Raw genomic sequence first — 19551 nt, 5'->3', positions numbered from 1 at the left:
CTGAATCATTTGAAATTTCAATACAGAAAAAAACTGACACAAATTTTATTTTAATTACGTTATGAAAAGATGTTCAAGGCTACCAGTAAACATGCAAGTTGCCTAAATTCAAACATTATTTGAAAGAATTTTTTTTTTTCTGAGCAGGGTATGGGTTTCAGACACTGCTGGCTGGTAGAGATGATGTAACTTCCTTCCAGTCATCTATTAGCTGCATCCATAAGTTTACTTAGGGGCACAGGAGCCTCCTGGGAGATTAGAACAGAGAATTTGATTCTTCCTCTCCACCCTTGTCTGAGGAAGATTGGGATAGTTCCTAGAGAGGTCGTATTACAGGAAAAAGAAACAAAGAACTGAAGGACACTTTAGGGTAGGAAAAGTCTGCACTGCTAAGCTGGATGCAGGACAAAAGTCCGAGTCTTTTTTTTTTTTTTCCCTGTTAATAGTTGTACCATGTTGTTGATGTCAGAACTGATCTTAACCAAGCCACTCACAAGTTGATTGTGCAAGTTTGTGAACTGGAAGATCTATATCAGTGGAGAGATTGATAGCTCATATCCTAAAGGCTCATATCCGCCTGCAATGCAGGAAAACCCCAGTTTTATTCATGGGTCGGGAAGATTCCCCTGGGGAAGGGATAGGCTATCCATTCTGGTGTTCTTGGGCTTCCCTAGTGGCTCAGATGGTAAAGAATACACCTGCAATGCTGGAGACCTGGGTTTGATCCCTGGGTGGGGAAGATTCCCTGGGAGGGCATGGTGACCGACTCCAGTATTCTTGCCTGGGGAATCCCCATGGACAGAGGAGCTTGGTGGGCTGCTGCTGCTGCTAAGTCACTTCAGTCGTGTCTGGCAGCCCACCAGGCTCCCCCGTCCCTGGGATTCTCCAGGCAAGGACACTGGAGTGGGTTGCCATTTCCTTCTCCAATGCAGGAAAGTGAAAAGTGAAAGTGAAGTCTCTCAGTTGTGTCCGACTCCCAGCGACCCCATGGACTGCAGCCCACCAGGTTCCTCCGTCCATGGGATTCTCCAAGCAAGAGTACTGGAGTGGGGTGCCACCACCCGCGTGGGCTACTCTGTAGCAAAGAGTCTGACATGACTGAGTGACTAAGTACAGCACATCCTAATGGAGTCAGGAGCAACAGGGGAAGAATTGGGTTCTCAGCAACATAATAGGTAGTGCGGAGGACTGTGGCTTACCAGAGGATGCTTTTCCCATTGGGAAACTGGGCTCTGTGTTTCTAGGTTTACTAATTTTTCAGGAGAAACTAAAATTCTAACTTTTTAAAAGATGAAATGTCTTGATTTTCAGCTTTCACATTAAAAATATTCTGTAGGGCAAACATAACCAGATTCAAGCAAAACCAGAAATCTGGCAGAATGCCGGACTGTAACTTCTTAACCAAAAAACTTTCATATGTGTGGGCTGGAGCCACTTTGTGTTCCAAGAGCAGGGCCTGCTAGCTAATTCCTGTTTCAGTTCCACTCCTTGAACTATTTTATATATATGTATTTTCATTCATTCCTTTCAGAGTTTAAGGAAAGAAAAAGAGGTTTAACTTGAATGTCTTCTTTTTATAGCATTACTATTTTCTTGCTTTTAATTCAAGAGATTGAATGTTTCTGTAGGTACTTTTTGTAATTAAAAACTGAATATTGCTATCTTTAATGCAAGTTGATAGAACCAATAGGTTCCTTGACTTCTAGTCAAGATCAGTAATTGACTGATTTTAATTATCTTGGTTCGAGTTGTACAGCTTATATTGTGTATGGGCAGTATCTCACAGTTACTGCAAGGGTGCTGTCTCTAAGTAGTCATTTTAATTGGGTTCCTTTAGTTTCTTAACTAGTTTATGTAATGAGGGGATTTTTTTTTCTTTCATTTTCTTTTTTTAGAGATACTTTAGGGAGTTTTGAGGCCATCCATATGCATACATTAGAACACACCTGAGCCTTACCGGAACTAGAGGGGGAACTAAAACCAGTAATTAATTGTTCCATGGAAATGGAAGTGAAAGTGAAAGTCGCTCAGTCGTGTCCGACTCTGTGCGACCCCATCATGCAATTCTCCCGGCCAGAATACTGCAGTAGATAGCCTTTCCCTTCTCTAGGGGATCTTCCCAATCCAGGGAGTCGAATTCAGGTTTCCCACATTGTGGTCAGATTGTTTACCAGCTGAGCCACAAGGGAAGCCCAGTTGTTCCATAGTCTCTCCTTTTCAGCAGGCGTCCTTTGCTCTTTCCTTTTGCATAGGGCCCAGCTGCTGGCCCTGACTAATTTACATGGTCTTCTAGTTCAAGAATCTACTTTCACTTGCAAGTTTGTTCTTTGTTTCCAGTTGAAATTTGTGTGAAGATCTCACTGGATTATTTTGGAAGATATGCCACAAAAAAGTTGATCGTATTCCTCTTGATTGGCTTGCTTTAAGGTGAAGTGTCCTGCCCTAGTCCAGTTAGCTGAATTTAGGAGGATGTAGTAATGTGCGGAGTGCTTTAGACAGATGGCTGTGGGGATTTGGGTGAAGAGAGGAAGGAACTTTGTTCAGGACAAGATGTGGGCCCAGCATCTGTCTGCTCATCTGCTCGATACCATGGCTCAGTAATAACCTTTGATCCAGAAATGCCTGGAACTCTGTATTGAACAAAATTGTTCTAAGCTGTCAACAGATCTTTTAAATAGTTGTTGAAACGTGTTTGGACAGTCTTTTTTGCCTTTCCTTACTGCTTGAATATCCATCAGATTTCCAGGTTATATTAGTTGAGTAGCTACGAGACTCTGCCATGAAGAAATACATTCTTAATGTTCAATTACGGCAAGGTTCTCAATGTAATATCTAACCTTTGGAAAAATCTGTTAAGCCTTTTAAGTGCTGAAAAGGCGAAATGAAGTAAATATTTTCATGTAGTAAACTTTAATTGGAGTGTTGCTTTGTTCTAGGATAAAGAAGTTTCACTTGATTTGCCAACTCTGATCAGTTTTGGAGGGTGAGGAGTACTGTACTGAGATGAATTTTGGAATTTGAGATTGTTCCCGTGTGTTACTGGGCAGAGTGCCATGTTTGATTTGTGATGTCTGCCATGGTTGGAAAGAATTGTTGACCTGAATGACCTGTGTTTTATTTGTAGTTTAGGTTAATTATTGTTTAATCTATTAGTGTTTGTTTTCTATCTTCCTTTTGTTGTACCTATATACTTTTTGGTGGGTAGTATTCATATCAGTTCTCTATATTGTGAGTAACAGCAGATCACTTGTCTTAAGTTTTATAAATAAATTTTTCCATATTAAGAATTTTTTATGGCAAAAGTGATGTTAAATAAATTTCTAAATATTAAATTTATTAGCTCCTAACTGCATTCTCTAGGAATGTGAACTACTTCTGCACTTACACTGAATATAAAGGGGAGACTCATACTTGGGTACCACAATGAAAGTATGTTTCCTTTCACTTACACAGTTTTTTCCATGGTATTCAGTTTATATATAGGAATATTCTCTCATCTCTAAAATCTAGCCTTTAAGGGAAAAGTTTCTAGTAGAAATTCATTACTTTTTTTCTTAGAGTAATACATGAACATGTCAACAAAAAAATGTAGTACAACAGTACTTTTGATGTAAAGCAACAGTTTCTATTCCTTGCCACTAGTTGTTAGGCCTACCCCCATAAACAAACATTTGAACTAACTTATTGTTTGTTCTTCAGGAAACTTTTAAATTGTTATGTTTTTACATACACTCCTTGGTTGATTAAACACCATCTATTTCCTCCACTTTATATATAAAAGATGAAGATTTAGTTCAGTTACTTTCTTTTCCCTCCCTCAATTCCTACCAGTATTTGGTAGTTAATTGTAATTTTAAGTTTTTTTCATGTGTGTGTATATGCACATCAGTTCAGTTCAGTTCAGTCACTCAGTCATGTCCGACTCTTTGCGCCCCATGAATCGCAGCACACCAGGCCTCCCTGTCCATCACCATCTCCCGGAGTTCACTCAGACTCATGTCCATCGAGTCCGTGATGACATCCAGCCATCTCATCCTTGGTCGTCCCCTTCTCCTCCTGCCCCCAATCCCTCCTAGCATCAAAGTCTTTTCCAATGAGTCAACTCTTTGCATGAGGTGGCCAAAGTACTGGAGTTTCAGCTTTAGCATCATTCCTTCCAAAGAAATCCCAGGGCTGATCTCCTTCAGAATGGACTGGTTGGATCTCCTTGCAGTCCAAAGGACTCTCAAGAGTCTTCTCCAACACCACAGTTCAAAAGCATCAGTTCTTCAGCGCTCAGCCTTCTTCACAGTCCAACTCTCACATCCATACATGACCACTGGAAAAACCATAGCCTTGACTAGACGGACCTTAGTCGGCAAAGTAATGTCTCTGCTTTTGAATATGCTATCTAGGTTGGTCATAACTTTTCTTCCAAGGAGTAAGCGTCTTTTCATTTCATGACTGCAGTCATCATCTGCAGTGATTTTGGAGCCCCCCAAAATAAAGTCTGACGCTGTTTCCACTGTTTCTCCATCTACTTCCCATGGAGTGATGGGACCGGATGCCATGATCTTCCTTTTCTGAATGTTGAGCTTTAAGCCAACTTTTTCACTCTCCTCTTTCACTTTCATCAAGAGGCTTTTGAGTTCCTCTTCACTTTCTGCCATAAGGGTGGTGTCATCTGCATATCTGAGGTTATTGATATTTCTCCCAGCAATCTTGATTCCAGCTTGTGTTTCTTCCAGTCCAGCGTTTCTCATGATGTACTCTGCATAGAAGTTAAATAAGCAGGGTGACAATATACAGTCCTGATGTACTCCTTTTCCTATTTGGAACCAGTCTGTTGTTCCATGTCCAGTTCTAACTGTTGCTTCCTGGCCTGCATACAGATTTCTCAGGAGGCAGGTTAGGTGGTCTGGTATTCCCATCTCTTTCAGAATTTTTCCACAGTTGATTGTGATCCACACAGTCAAAGGCTTTGGCGTAGTCAATAAAGCAGAAATAGATGTTTTTCTGGAACTCTCTTGCTTTTTCCATGATCCAGCAGATGTTGGCAATTTGATCTCTTGTTCCTCTGCCTTTTCTAAAACTAGCTTGAACATCAGGAAGTTCACGGTTCACGTATTGCTGAAGCCTGGCTTGGAGAATTTTGAGCTACATATATATTTTTGAGTTAACATTGACTTATAACATTATAATATGTTGTAATATTGGTTTATAATATGTGTACAACGTAATAATTAACAACTTTATGCACAGCAAAGTGCTCACTATCCAAAAGTCTAGTTTCCATCCATCACCATACACCCTCTTTATCCATTTTGTTTTCTCCCCACTCCCCTTTCCCTCTGGTAACCACCAATCTGTTCTCTGTATCCATGTGTGTGTGTGTGTTCAGTTTATTTTTAAAAATATTCCACATGTGAGTGAAATCATACAGTATTTGTCTTTTTCTTTTTGGCTTGTTCATTTGGCATAATACCTTCAGGTTCCCTCCATGTTGTACCAGATTGCAAAATTTAATCTTTGTTTAATGTCTTGGTTCTTCCATTAATCACCTTTTACTGTGCAGTAGTCACAATCTTTGTGTGCAAGAGAGTGAATTGTGACAGGTTAGGTAACTGTTCAGCAGATACTTACTTCTTGGCCAGAAGAACTTGGGAAGAAGTGACTGCACCAGTTCTGAGCCTAGGCCTTATGAGCTATTAAATGTGTCCACTTGCCACTCTGGGAGTTTCCAATCTTTGCATAATGAAACAGGTCCCAGGCATCTGCTGGCCACTGTAGAGCCCTAGATAGAAACACATGGGAGAGATGTCAACTTGATTTACAGCCTGAAACAGAATTGCCCCAATTGACTTAAATAATTTATTTCTCTAAGTGAGAAATATATGCTTATTTTTGTATGTTACTGATATTTTGTGTTTGCTTATTTTGCCTGAAAAGGATGATTAATTTAAAAGTGGATACCTCGGATGGGGTGCAGGTATAACAGAAACTTCAATTACATACCATTGGCTTTGAAACTGGTTGGTGGTTAGTTAGCAAGGAAACCACTACAGGAGGCTGGGAAAATGGTGAATTGTGTTATGTAGTAGCAAAACTTTTGATAAAACTGTTGTCTGTGATATCATCATGGAAGGCAGTTTAACTAATGAAGTTGCAGTTTTGGACAAGGAAATTTGTTGGCTGAAAGTTGAAAGCATGTGCTAGTTGCTATTGGCCACACAGGGTAAGTAAGGTACTACAAGAATAATTTAATCTACCACATCTGACCTCTTGGTGATAATCATTCATGTCCCTCCCATTCCAGTGACCTAGTTCTTTGTCTTAATATGCATGTGTGATGGAACATGCCAGCTGTCAGGCTTTCCTTGAGTGTGGGTGGATAGAAAGCTGACTGTTAGGCTGCTGATATTCCAAATGCCACAAAGAGGAAGGCCTGCCCCTGGGTCACTAAAACCGAAGCTTAATTTTTCTGTTGATGTTTTCCCGTTCCTCCTTTTCTTATTTCCTTTTTTAAAAAGGGGCTATTGTTAGTAAGGATGCTATTTGCCGAAACCAGTAAACCTGAAAATTCAAGCAATGGCTTAACAAAAAAGCATTTTAGTTTTTTGCTTCTTTAGTCGTCCAGTGAGGGTCTTCTCAGCAGGCAACTTTCCTTCCTGTGATTTGGTGTAGTGAATTTTTTTTGTGATTCTGCTATCCTTAAAATTCCTTGTGGTTCTCTGTATCCTTCTAAAGGAAGGGAAGGAGAGAATAGAGAAGACACTTCATTGCCTGGCAGGGAAATGACCCATTACTTCTGTTTCATTCCATTGGCTAAAACTAGTCATATGGTAGTACCTAGATACAAGAGGGGTCTGAGAAGGGGTGGGTGGTTTGGCTAAGCAGTTCTTTCTTAGAGACAACTCTATCTTATAGAAGGATGTGTGTTAATATAGGTTGATAGTTGAACATCTTTGCCACAAAGGAGAGTTATCCTCTTGTTATTTTTGGTCAGGGATAAATATTAGGCTTCCATGTATGCTTTGTGGGTAGAGGTGGAAGAGGGAAGGTAGATGTGGAGTATTTGACTGGGTACAGCTTTTCTATATTCTGGTCTTCTGGTTGTCTCTGTCCTTAGCTACTCCCTTCTTTAATGACCCTTTGAGACAGCTCCTTGGGTATCCCTGAGCCTAGAATCCCTCTGGGGTTCCAGGGAGCAGGTCGGCTTTCATCTCAGTTGCAGCTTCCTCCTGTTGTAGTCTGTTCTGTTTAATTTGTTAATACACTCCTGTTCTGTTTTTGCCTTTCAGAAATTCGTTGAAATCTCTTGCTGGCCAATGATCAACTCTTTCCGAGCTGAGTTTTCTTTACTCTTATACAGGTGAAGTATCTGTACAGTGTTTTTTGTTTTAACTTTTAGAAGTCAGGTGTAGTAAATATAGAATATTTTCAATTAGTACCTCTAACAGAATTTCAAGTATTTTTTAACACCTGCTACTTAATGACAATGCTTTACATCCATCATCTACTGAGCACTTTTCCAGGCTCTGGAGGACATGAAAAAAGGTATAATATATAACACCGTAAGTGTAAAGTCCCTCAGCCTGTCCACTCCCAGCTTACTTTTTCAAAGACACTGATTCTATCATGGTACTTCTTTAGAAATATTTGGGGCTTTTTCCTCACTTATCTTTTCCCCTGTAGCCCTACCTGGCACTTAGTTCCCTCTCTCACAGTACATGCCCCTCAAGTAAGAGCTATTCAGTTCATTGTGTCAGCAACATGCCATGTCATTTCTCACATCTGTGCCTTTGTACATACATGTAGTGTCTACTTTCCAGAGTTATTGTCCTTTTCATATCTGAGTCCTGCTTAAACAAATGCTGAATTCAAGTTTCAGTTTTTTTCAAATAAATGAATATTCATTCATTTAAACCCTGAGTTGTTTAGACACATGCTGTTCAAAGTGCATTCTGTAAATTCTTTTCCCATTTAGGTTATTGCAGAATATTGAGCAGAATAACCGAATCACCTTACTAAACACCTGCAACTAATGCAACATTGTTAATCAACTATGCTCCAATACAAAATAAAAATTTAAAAACAAAATGAAGAAACCCAAAGTGCAGTCTGCAGACTGATAGCAGTGTGTGAACTATTACCACTGTGCTGAAATATAAGTACAGAAATTAAGAATAAGCTTTAGAAACTTTTATAGGAACTTGACAGAGAAATTATATACCTGTCAAATTTATAATAAAATTTGATTTCTATTTTACATGTTTAAAAAAATTCTGGTAATTCATTTAAATTTCATTTTATAAAAGGCTCGGTCTACAAAGGATTAGAAAATTTTAAAAATGGCATTTTACCACAGATAGTTCAAGAAGCATTTATTGGGTCTTCCTTAGTGGCTCAGTGGTAAAGAATCCGCCTGCCAATGTAGGAGACTGTTTCAGTCCCTGGTCCTGGGAGATCACACATGTGGCAGAGCAGCTAAGCCCATGAGTCACAACTATTGAGCCATATGCCGCCACTGCTGAAGCCTGTGCCTAGAGCCTATGCTAGTGCACTGCAGCTGGAGAGTAGCCCCCATTTACCACAAGTAGAGAGAAAAAAAAAAGCAGCACTTATTTATTTTAGGCATCTTGTGGGATCTTAGTTTCCCCACCAGGGACTGAACCCAGGTCATGGCAGTGAAAGTGCTGTGGACCACCAGGGAATTTCCAAGAAGCACTAATTTAGACTGCAAAGATTATGAATATTTAGCAATGAAGAGATTAGAAGAGGATTTCACAAAGGAGATGAGATCTCTCTTTGAAAGGTGACTGGGATTGGATGGTTGTAAAGCACTGTGGCATTTCCAGCAGGAATAACGGGGTTTTGGATTACAAATGAAGGAGAGTTGTGCTATTAGTAATATGATCTGTGGTGACAAAGGAGAAAAGAGTCCTAGCAGAGCATATGAGACTAGTTTATAGTTTTAATCACACAGAATCCTAAGGTGGTAAGTTTGGAACTCACAGCTTCAGTAAGGGAATTTGTACTTATTCTTTTGGTGGAAATTGGTGCATCTGAAGAGAAGCCTTAGCATCTTACTTGACTCTGCTCTGATTATATTTCAGGACTATCATAAAGAGGCATTGAAAGTTACACAGCACTGGAGGAGTGTGATATCCCTTTCAGTTGGTAATCTTCCTGTCATGAAAGCTGCTTGCCAGCTCTACTTTTGAATGAACACAGTAAACACTAAGGTGAAAATATTAATGAAAAAAATCTACTCTCCATACTATGTATATTTCCCTATATGTTGTGAACCTGCTTATAGCCACCTACCACAGTAGTCTGTAGTTTTTTGTTTGCCAAACTATTAAAAGTCTTAGTTAAAATCATATATTTTTTCTACTGTTCTACCTTGACTTTCCCTTCAGCTCTTGCTTCTCAGGATTGAGATATGGAAAGATCCTTCTGTCCTTTACCACACAGTTCCTTTGTCAGGAATTCTAGGATGTCCTCCCAAGTTTGCAAGTATGTATTTGACTTAATTCCTTAATTTCAACACTGACTGTTTCATTTTATGTTTTCCTACTTTTGTGATTAGGGTTGACTCTTAAAAGTTTTTATTTATTTTTTACTTGAAATACAGTTGACATACAATATTATCTTAGTTTCAAGTGAAAACAGTGATTTGACATTTATATACATTATGGGCTTCCCCAGTGGCTCACATGGTAAAGAACCTGCCTGCAACGCAGGAGACACAGCTTTGATCCCTGGGCAGGGAAGATCCCCTGGAGAAGGAAATGGCAACCCATTCCAGCATTCTTGCCTGGAAAATTCCAAGGACAGAGTAGCCTGGCAGGCTACAGTCCTTGGGGTCGCAAAGAGTCAGACATGACTGAGCGACTAACACACACATACATTATGAGTTGATTACAACTGTAAGTTTTTTAACCAAATGTCACCATACATATTTATGACAGTATTATCAACTGTGTTGCTTGTGGTGAACATTACGTCTTGGTTACTCATTTGTCTTACAGCTGGAAATTTGTACTTCTGAATCCCCTTTACCTATTTTACCCAACCCCCACCCACCTCCCCGCTGGTGTTCACCAGTTTGTCATCTGTTTCTCTGGCTCTGTTTCTCTTTTGTTTTCTTTTGTCTTGTTTGTAGAGTCCATATATAAGTGAAATTGCATGTTATTTTTGATTTCTCTGACTTATTTCACTTAGCATAATACTCTCTAAGTCCATCCTTCTTGTGAAGGTTTGTCTTCCCAGTTCTAGTGCCCCAAGCTAGGGAGCCTGAAAAAGGGCTCAGACACCTTACTCTCTCTCCAGGGTTAATGTCTGCAGTTGTGATACCCCTCCTAGTTGTGGGTTGCTGCACTAGGATGTGGGTTCTGTGCCCCTCCTACCCATTTTCTTTTATATCTTTAATTGTAGAAAATGTATTCTGCTAGTCTTTAAGTCATTTTCAGAGATAGTTATTCTATATGTAGTTCTATGTGTGGGTCCGTTGGAGACGATGAGCTTGGGATGTTCCTACTCTGTCCACCATCTTGATCTTCTAGATCCAATCTGATAAAAATTATTTTCAATTTAAAAAACTTGTTTTTATCTTATTCTCTATTTTCCTTTGTCAGTTTTATCTTTGATCACAGCTTTTCTTCTTTGTTATTGAATTACAGTGATAGGAATTCAGAGACATGGGATTAAAAAGAATATTGAAATAATCATTGCTTCTGGAGAATTAGCATTTAGCTTATAGTACATATATGAGCTGAATTAGGTTTTTTTTTTTTTTTTTTTGGTAGTAAAAGATACATAACAAATTCAGACTTAAATTGAAGAAAGTGGGGAAAACCACTAGACCATTCAGGTATGACCTAAATCAAATCCTTTATGATTATACAATGGAAATGAGAAATAGATTTAAGGGACTAGATCTGATACACAGAGTGCCTGATGAACTATGGACGGAGGTTCATGACATTGTACAGGAGACAGGGATCAAGACCATCCCCAAGAAAAAGAAATGCAAAAAAGCAAAATGGCTGTCTGGGGAGGCCTTACAAATAGCTGTGAAGAGAAGAGAAGGAAAAAGCAAAGGTGAAAAGGAAAGATATACCCATTTCAATGCAGAGTTCCAAAGAACAGCAAGGAGAGATAAGAAAGCCTTCCACAGCCATCAGTGCAAAGAAATAGAGGCAAACAGTAGAATGGAAGAGACGAGAGATCTCTTCAAGAAAACTAGAGATACCAAGGGAACATTTCATGCAAAGATGAGCTCGATAAAGGACAGAAATGGTATGACCTAACAGAAACAGAGGATATTAAGAAAAGGTGGCAAGAATACACAGAAGAACTGTACAAAAAAGATCTTCATGACCCAGATAATCAGGATGGTGTGATCCCTCACCTAGAGCCAGACATCCTGGAATGTGAAGTCAAGTGGGCCTTAGGAAGCATCACTACAAACAAAGCTGGTGGAAGTGATGGAATTCCAGTTGAGCTATTTCAAATCCTGAAAGATGATGCTGTGAAAGTGCTGCACTCAACATGCCAGCACATTTGGAAAACTCAGCAGTGGCCACAGGACTGGAAAAGGTCAGTTTTCATTCCAATTCCAAAGAAAGGCAATGCAAAAGAATGTTCAAGCTACGGCACAATTGCACTCATCTCACACACTAGCAAAGTAATACTCAAAATTCTCCAACCCAGGCTTGAGCAATATATGAACCATGAACTTCCAGATGTTTAAGCTGGTTTTGGAAAGGCAAAGGAACCAGAGATCAAATTGCCAACATCTGCTGGATCATCGAAAAAACAAGAAAGTTCCAGGAAAACATCTGTTTCTGCTTTATTGACTATGCCAAAGCCTTTGACTGTGTGGATCACAATAAACTATGGAAAATTCTGAAAGAGATGGGAATACCAGACCACCTGACCTGCCTCCTGATAAACCTGTATGCAGGTCAGGAAGTAACAGTTAGAACTGGACATGGAACAACAGACTGGTTCCAAGTGGGAAAAAGAGTATGTCAAGACTGGTTCCAAATAGGAAAAAGAGTATGTCAAGGCTGTATATTTGTCACCCTGCTTATTTAACTTATATGCAGAGTACATCCTGAGAAACGCTGGACTGGAAGAAACACAAGCTGGAATCAAGATTGCCGGGAGAAATATCAATAACCTCAGATATGCAGATGACACTACCCTTATGGCAGAAAGTGAAGAGGAACTCAAAAGCCTCTTGATGAAAGTGAAAGAGGAGAGTGAAAAAGTTGGCTTAAAGCTCAACATTCAGAAAACGAAGATCATGGCATCCAGTCCCATTACTTCATGGGAAATAGATGGGGAAACAGTGGAAAGAGTGTCAGACTTGATTTTTTGGGGCTCCAAAATCACTGCAGATGGTAATTGCAGCCATAAAAATTAAAAGACGCTTACTCCTTGAAAGTTATGACCAACCCTGACAGCATATTAAAAAGCAGAGACATTACTCTGTCAACAAAGGTCCGTCTAGTCAAGGCTATGGTTTTTCCAGTAGTCATGTATGGATGTGAGAGTTGGACTATAGCTGAGCGCCAAAGAATTGATGCTTTTGAACTGTGGTGTTGGAGAAGACTCTTGAGAGTCTCTTGGACTGCAAGGAGATCCAACCAGTCCATCCTAAAGGAGATCAGTCCTGGGTGTTCATTGGAAGGACTGATGTTAAAGCTGAAACTCCAATACTTTGGCTACCTGATGCGAAGAGCTGACTCATTGGAAAAGACTGCGATGCTGGGAAAGATTGAAGGCAGGAGAAGGGGACGACAGAGGATGAGATGGTTGGATGGCATCACTGACTCAATGGACATGAGTTTGGGTAAACTCCGGGAATTGGTGATGGACAGGGAGGCCTGGCATGCTGCTGTTTATGGGGTTACAGAGTCGGACGTGACTGAGCCATTAAACTGAACTGAATTGATACATAAAAATTTATCATTAAGCATACAGTTCAGTGGCCTTAAGTATATCCACATTATTGTGTTATTGTTCATCCATCTCAGAACTTTTTCATTTTTCTAAACTAAAGCTCTATACCCATTAAAAAATTCCTTATTTCCCCTCCCTACCCTAAACTATTTTAATTTTACCTATTTTTGCATGTGTTACTTGTTTTGCCTGCTATTATTATAAATGAATATATATTGAATACTACATATATGTATGGAACTAGCCAGATCACGGTGAAGTTACATTTATAAAGAAGGCTAAGCAATTTGCCATTAGGTGGTTTCCTGGGTGACAGAGACTTGTATCATATTCTTTATCTTACATCTGCACTCCGCTCCATGAAATGTGAAAAAGTACATAAGCTATTTTTTGTTTCAGAGTTTACCAGCAAAATGCCTAATTTTACTAGTCTGACAATTCTAAGCCAAGATTGAACTGAAATATTGCTTTGATTTCATCTGATATCTTGAGTACTTGAATGAACATATTTGTAAAATTGCTAAATGCAAAATGAATGGTAGCTTGATTATTTTTTTAAAGGCTGGAGAGATATATATTGTTTTCTTTCTTTCTCTCTTTTTTTTCTTTGTTATATTCAGTTGCACCTCTTCCTTCTCCTGCCCTGTAGGTTATCTGTTTCTCATGGTTTTTACCTTTAGTCTTTTGCTTAGAAATATCACTTTTTTTCAGTTCACGGATATCTTTGTGAGAAAATAACTCCTAAGTCTATATAGTTGCCACTTGAACAATATGTGTTTGAACTGCATGGATCCACTTATATGTTGAGTGTTTAATAATTCTACACAATTTGTGACTGGTTGAATTTTCAGGTACAAAACTACAGATACTGAGGGCTGACTATAAAGTTGTACACGGGTTTTTGACTGGATGGAGGATTGGTATCTGTAACTCCGTGTTGTTTAAGGGTCAGCTACATTCTTAACCCTAAGTCATAGTTCTGGATCTAGAACTGTCCTGAAATTTTCTCTTATGTGATCTGGTATCACCTCAAACATATCTAATATTGGACTTAACATTTTTCCTGCCACTTTAATCCTCCTTTCTCTCTCTCTCTCTTTTTTTTTTTTCAAATAGCACTGCTATTTTTGTCATTACCTAAGTTTGACATTTAGCAGTGATTTGCTGTTTCTTTCTGAATTCAACTAGTCACCAAATCCTACCAACTGTTTCTATTATTATGATCATTGTAACATATGACCCTTTCCATTTTTATTGTACTTTAGCCAATATAGGGCCTAATCAGCTGATACCTAGGTTACTGCAGTTGTCCCCTACTGATAGAGTTTTTCTCTTGAGTCCCTTATACCACTTTTTTTTTCTGTAATTCTCACATAAAAGTTGTGAATGTCTATTTTGGATTATAGTTAATTATGTCCCACTGCTGTCTTTTTCATCTTTGTACTCCCCAGAAGCCTTGTAACAACTGAGCGACTGCACTGAACTGAAATGTTTTTAAGAATATGGTGTTCTAACTATAATTATGTATTTTGAACAGCATTTCCATGTTCTCTCTTCATTTAACAAATATTTATTGAGTGCTTATTATGTGCCAAGGATGTGTAGCTACTAAGGGTATAATAATCATATAGCAATTAATAATCAAACAAAAACTTATGACTCTGGTGGCTTATATTCCAGTGAGGTCATGCAGTGACAAAGGAGCAAAATGCATAATGTCTTAGATGGTGATAACTGAAAAGGAGAAAAAAATAAATGAAGTGGGGAAATAGGGCGTATTGAGGGTGAAAGGTTGACATTTTGGATAAGGTCCTAGAAGGCCCTTCTGTAAAGGTGGCATATCAGTAAAGACTTGAAGAAAATGAGTAGGAAAGGCAGCAAATATCTGAGGAAAAGAGGTTTCCAAGCAAAGGGAGCAGCAAGTGCAAAGGACCTCGGATGTAAGCATGTCTGGCATGATTGAATATTAGGGAGGAGTAGAGTGAGCTGGAAGATGGGTAATATTAATAGAAATCAAAGGTATTAGGAAGATAGGTATAGAGTGGAAAAATACAGATTGAGTGGGGCCTTGTAGGACACAATTAGGAGTGTGGTTTTTTTTTTTTCTCTGAATGAAATGTTTAGCCTTGGGAAGATTTTGAAGTTACAAGTGACATGATCCTTCTTGTTAATAGAATCATTCTGGCAACTGTAATTGAAAAGAGAGAGGAAGCAGGGAGATCAGATAGGAGCTTTGATACAGATCTCAGTGAGATATCATAGAGGCTCAGACATCGGTGATAGCAGTGGGAGTAGTGAGAGGTACTCTGGTTTGGGGTGTAGTTGAAGTAGAACCAATAGAATTTTCTGGTGGGTTGGATGTAAAGCATGAGGGGAAATGGACAGTCAAGGATTATTTGAAATCCTTTTGGCCTGAACTGAGAATGAGGTGCATCTGAGAGGAGCAGGTTTGGTAGTGGGTTTGTTAGGAGTTAAGCTTTGTACATGCTAAGTTTGTGATCCCAGCTTGACATCCAAGCAGAGCAAAACTGTCCAGGTGGGTATGAAAGTCAAAGTCACTCAGTCATGTCCAAATCTTTGCGACTCCATGGACTATACAGTCCATGGAATTCTCCAGACCAGAATACTGGAGTGGGTAGCCTTTCTCTTCTCCAAGGGATCTTCCCAATCCAGGTATTGAACCCAGGTCTCCCACATTGCAGGCAGATTCTTTACCAGACCCAGGTCTCCCACAGTACAAGTGGATTCTTTACCAGCTGAGCCACAAGGGAAGCCCAGGAATACTTGAGTGGGTAACCTATGCCTTCTCCAGCGGATCTTCCGGACCCAGGAATTGAACCTGGGTCTCCTGAATTGCAGGCAGATTCTTTACCAACTGAGCTCTCAGGGAAGCCCTATTAGACTGAAATTTAGGAAGCAGGTCTGAGAGTCATCAGAATTGAGATAGTGTTTAAAACTATGAGACTGAGTCATCTGGAAATGAATGTAGTAACAAAAAATTAAACTCTTTGAAATACCCTGTATCTCTGCTTAGTACATATCTTGAAAGGCTCCAGGTTCTCGTGGCCTTTCACAGTTAGTCTTGTATAAATCTCTTCTATCAGTGTCACTGGATACTTGCTTAAGATCTTTATCCTGTCACCACAGAATGATCTATTTCTTTTCCAAACACCAATTATTCTTTCATTTTGTGAAAGTCTGCATCTTTATTCCACTCCCCCTTTATCTTGTCTGTGTTGTGAAGTTCATTATATTTTTATGTGTGTCCTTTTTTCCCCTAATAAGCTAATGAAATCTGTAGCAGGAGTCATGATTTTTAATATTTTCTACAATGATCAGAAGCCCAGATCTCCTCCTCAGGAGATATCTTTGGGGAAAGCCTTTACAAACATTAGAAACCTGGGGAAGCAAGGCTGTTTAGAAGCATCTGGACATTAATTTTGGTTCCTCCCATTACATAAAAATTTGTGATTGTGATCGTGAGATATAGGCTGTTGATACTATGTATAAAATAGATAACTAATGAGAACCTACTGAGAGAGTCAGTTTCTAGGCAGGTTGGTAAGAAGTCTGGGGTCCCTGAGGAGGGGAGAGGGGCCTGGGGTTCTCAAGGAGGAGATAGGGGTCAGGAATTCTCAAGAAGGAAGAAAGAACAACTCTTTTTTTTCTCTACATTCCTTAGCCTTAGTCACATAAAATGTTTTTTTAAGCCCGGAATTGATGATTCACAGAACAAACAACTCAGTTTAAACTCAGTACTAAGGATAATATAACAATATATCCTGCTTGAGGACAGTTTCTCCTTCCTGAAAACCTTCTGACTAATCTTGTTATTGTAAAATGTTTATTATGGGAGTGGGTCAGATAGGATCTTTCTTTTGTTAAATTCTAATCCTGTTATCCTAAAATATAAATTGTGGGAGGGGGTCTGGTAAAATTTTTACAACCTTGAGACATTCTTTTGATTTATCGTAATAACTAATTTAAAAAGTATATGATTCTCTTGCTAAAGACTTAGCGAGTGGGGCACTCTCCACCCCCTGCCAATTGTCTAATGTCAGAAGGTTTCTCTGTCCCTTTTCCCTGTAATAGAACTTCTGCCACACAAGAGCCCTGCGTGGTCAAACCTGGTCTCTGGTGCTGAAGCTGAATCTTCTTCGGAGATCATGAATCTGACATCGTTCACTGTAAGCTATCACTACTACATAGCACAGGGAGCTCTACTCAGTGTTCTGTGTTGACTTAAATGGGCAGGAAATCCAAAAAAGAGGAGATACATGTATGTATAAAGCTGACTCACTTTGCTGTATAGCAGAAACTAACACAACATTGTAAAGCAATTATATTCCAATAAAAATTTTTTTAAACAGTGGCCTCATTAGCACTGAGTTTGGCTCAGGAACCAGCAGGAACCCAGATGTTTGTAATATCTTCCCATTAAAGGGCATAACTTGTTAGAGATTGTATTGCACAAAGTGGTGATGTAAGCCCTAAGCGTCAAAGAGAGTAGAACCAAGAGAACTGAGCTGGCCAAATATCGCAAGACCCTACCTTGTCCTCTCACTGGGAGTGCCTGCCTCTAGAGGCCAATGGAAGCTCTGCCGAGATGTGCTGCATTTGTCCCTGCTTTTAGTGGCACCCTCACTGCTGAGATTTGAATCTTTGGCCAAGTAAGTCAGGAGGCAAATATAAACTGATTTTGTGTGTGTGCCCTCTAATTCATAGCTGATAGCGAATGTTTACTTAGGGTTTACTGCTCTGAACCACTCATAGTTCCAATGCTCTATTTGTACTAACTCTCTTAATCTTCATAACATCATATGAATTAGCAGCATGGCACCCCACTCCAGTACTCTTGCCTGGAAAGTCCCATGGACAGAGGAGCCTGGCGGGCTGCAGTCCATGGGGTCGCTGAGAGTCGGGCACGACTGAGCGACTTCACTTTCCCTTTTCACTTTCATTCACTGGAGAAGGAAATGGCAACCCACTCCAATATTCTTGCCTGGAGAATCCCAGGGATGGAGGAGCCTGGTGGGCTGCCATCTATGGGGTTGCACAGAGTCGGACACGACTGAAGTGACTTTGCAGCAGCAGCCATTTTTAGGTAAGAATATTGAAGAAAAGAAGACCAAGTAACTAAATAGCACTATTAATACTAAATGGAGGAATGGAGTTTGATCCCAGGAAGTTTTGATCCAGAACTTTGAAATACTAAAAGCCAATTTTAATTATTTCTTTTTGTCTTCTATTAGATGCCTCTATAATTTATAATATGCCACTATTTTTCTTGATCCATCAGCTAAGGCAGTAAGTGTTGATGACCTGTCATTAAAGATTGGGCTTTAGGGAATTCCCTACTGCAGGGGAACTCTGTTTGATCCCTGGTCAGGGAACCAGATCCCACAAGCTGTGTGATGTGGCTTAAAAAAAAAAAAAAAAAAAGATGAGGCTTTAGTTTATTTACTACCTAAAGTAGGGAATATGTGCTACCCTACTTTCCTTCAAATTTTATATGCTTAATTGATGTTATTTCCTCTGTTTTTGCAGCTCCAGTATACGTAAGCCTCTATTTTGTGTTCCATTAATTGTCAGCAGTATCTCATATTTTCCTTTTTATAAAGCGAGACTTTTATCAGTCATATCCTTTACTGTCTTTTTTTTGTCTTTTAACTTCTGTTAAATATCTGTTTACTTTAAAATGATCAAAGTTGATAATATTTATATTGTATTTAAAGAAGGCTAGACCCCAGTTCAATTCCTGGGCCAGGAAGATTTGCTGGAGAAGGGATAGGCTCCCCACTCCAGTATTCTTGGGCTTCACTTGTGGCTCAGCTGGTAAAGAATCGCCTGCAATGCGGGAGACCTTGGTCTGGTAACGAATCCACCTGTCATGCAGGAGACCCTGGTTCAGTCCCTGGGTTGGGAAGATCTGGGAAGGGAAAGGCTACCCACTCCAGTATTCTGGCCTGAAGAATTCCTTGGACTGTATAGTCCATGGGGTCGCAAAGATTTGGACACAACTGAGAGACTGTCACTAAAGAAGGCAGTATAACATTATGGTTAAGAATGTAGATGTTGGAGCCAGGCCTCCTGGGTTCAAATCCAACCTCTACCACATCCTGACTTTGTGATGTTGGCAAGTTATTTCATCTCTTTGTGCCTCACTTTCCTCAACTGTGAAATGGGGATAATAATGTTATTTCACAGGATTAGTGTCACGACTAACTGACTTATTATATGTAAAGTATTTAAAACGAGGCCTGGTACCTACTAAGTACTATATGACTGATTGCTATCAGTCTTATCATTATTCTGAAATCATAATGAACTCTTACATGCTTTCAATTTATTCTAAAAGTTACAAATAGTACATCATGATTTTATTTCTTTGTTTCTTGGTCCAAAATCATAACCTTAGCAATAACGTTTTTAACATCAAAGTCAAATGGGTTATATTTTCTTGTACACTATATATTTTTAAAATTATGTATATTTTAATTTTATTTATAATTCGATAATGACTTTCTTTTAGAGCCCTTCCCAACCCCACCAGAGTTTTGAATTTTTTTTTCCTTCTTATTGACAAAAAGAATATTT

General features: G+C 39.3%; 1 long non-coding RNA gene across 1 annotated transcript in view; it reads left to right on the top strand.

Annotated features, from left to right (window-relative positions):
* The first annotated feature begins 7278 nt into the window (after positions 1-7278).
* The window catches only part of LOC120875049, a 34109-nt gene continuing 21836 nt past the window's right edge, over positions 7279-19551 (top strand). The window contains exons 1-3 of the long non-coding RNA XR_005723799.1: positions 7279-7351; positions 9096-9224; positions 9402-9498. This is a non-coding gene — a long non-coding RNA (uncharacterized LOC120875049). The remainder of the gene's footprint in view (positions 7352-9095; positions 9225-9401; positions 9499-19551) is intronic.

This window comes from Oryx dammah, unplaced genomic scaffold (assembly GCF_014754425.2).
Source record: "Oryx dammah isolate SB20612 unplaced genomic scaffold, SCBI_Odam_1.1 HiC_scaffold_16, whole genome shotgun sequence".
Lineage (NCBI taxonomy): Eukaryota > Metazoa > Chordata > Mammalia > Artiodactyla > Bovidae > Oryx > Oryx dammah.
Note: the sequence above shows the minus strand (reverse complement) of the source record. Positions and strands in the feature narration are given on the sequence as shown.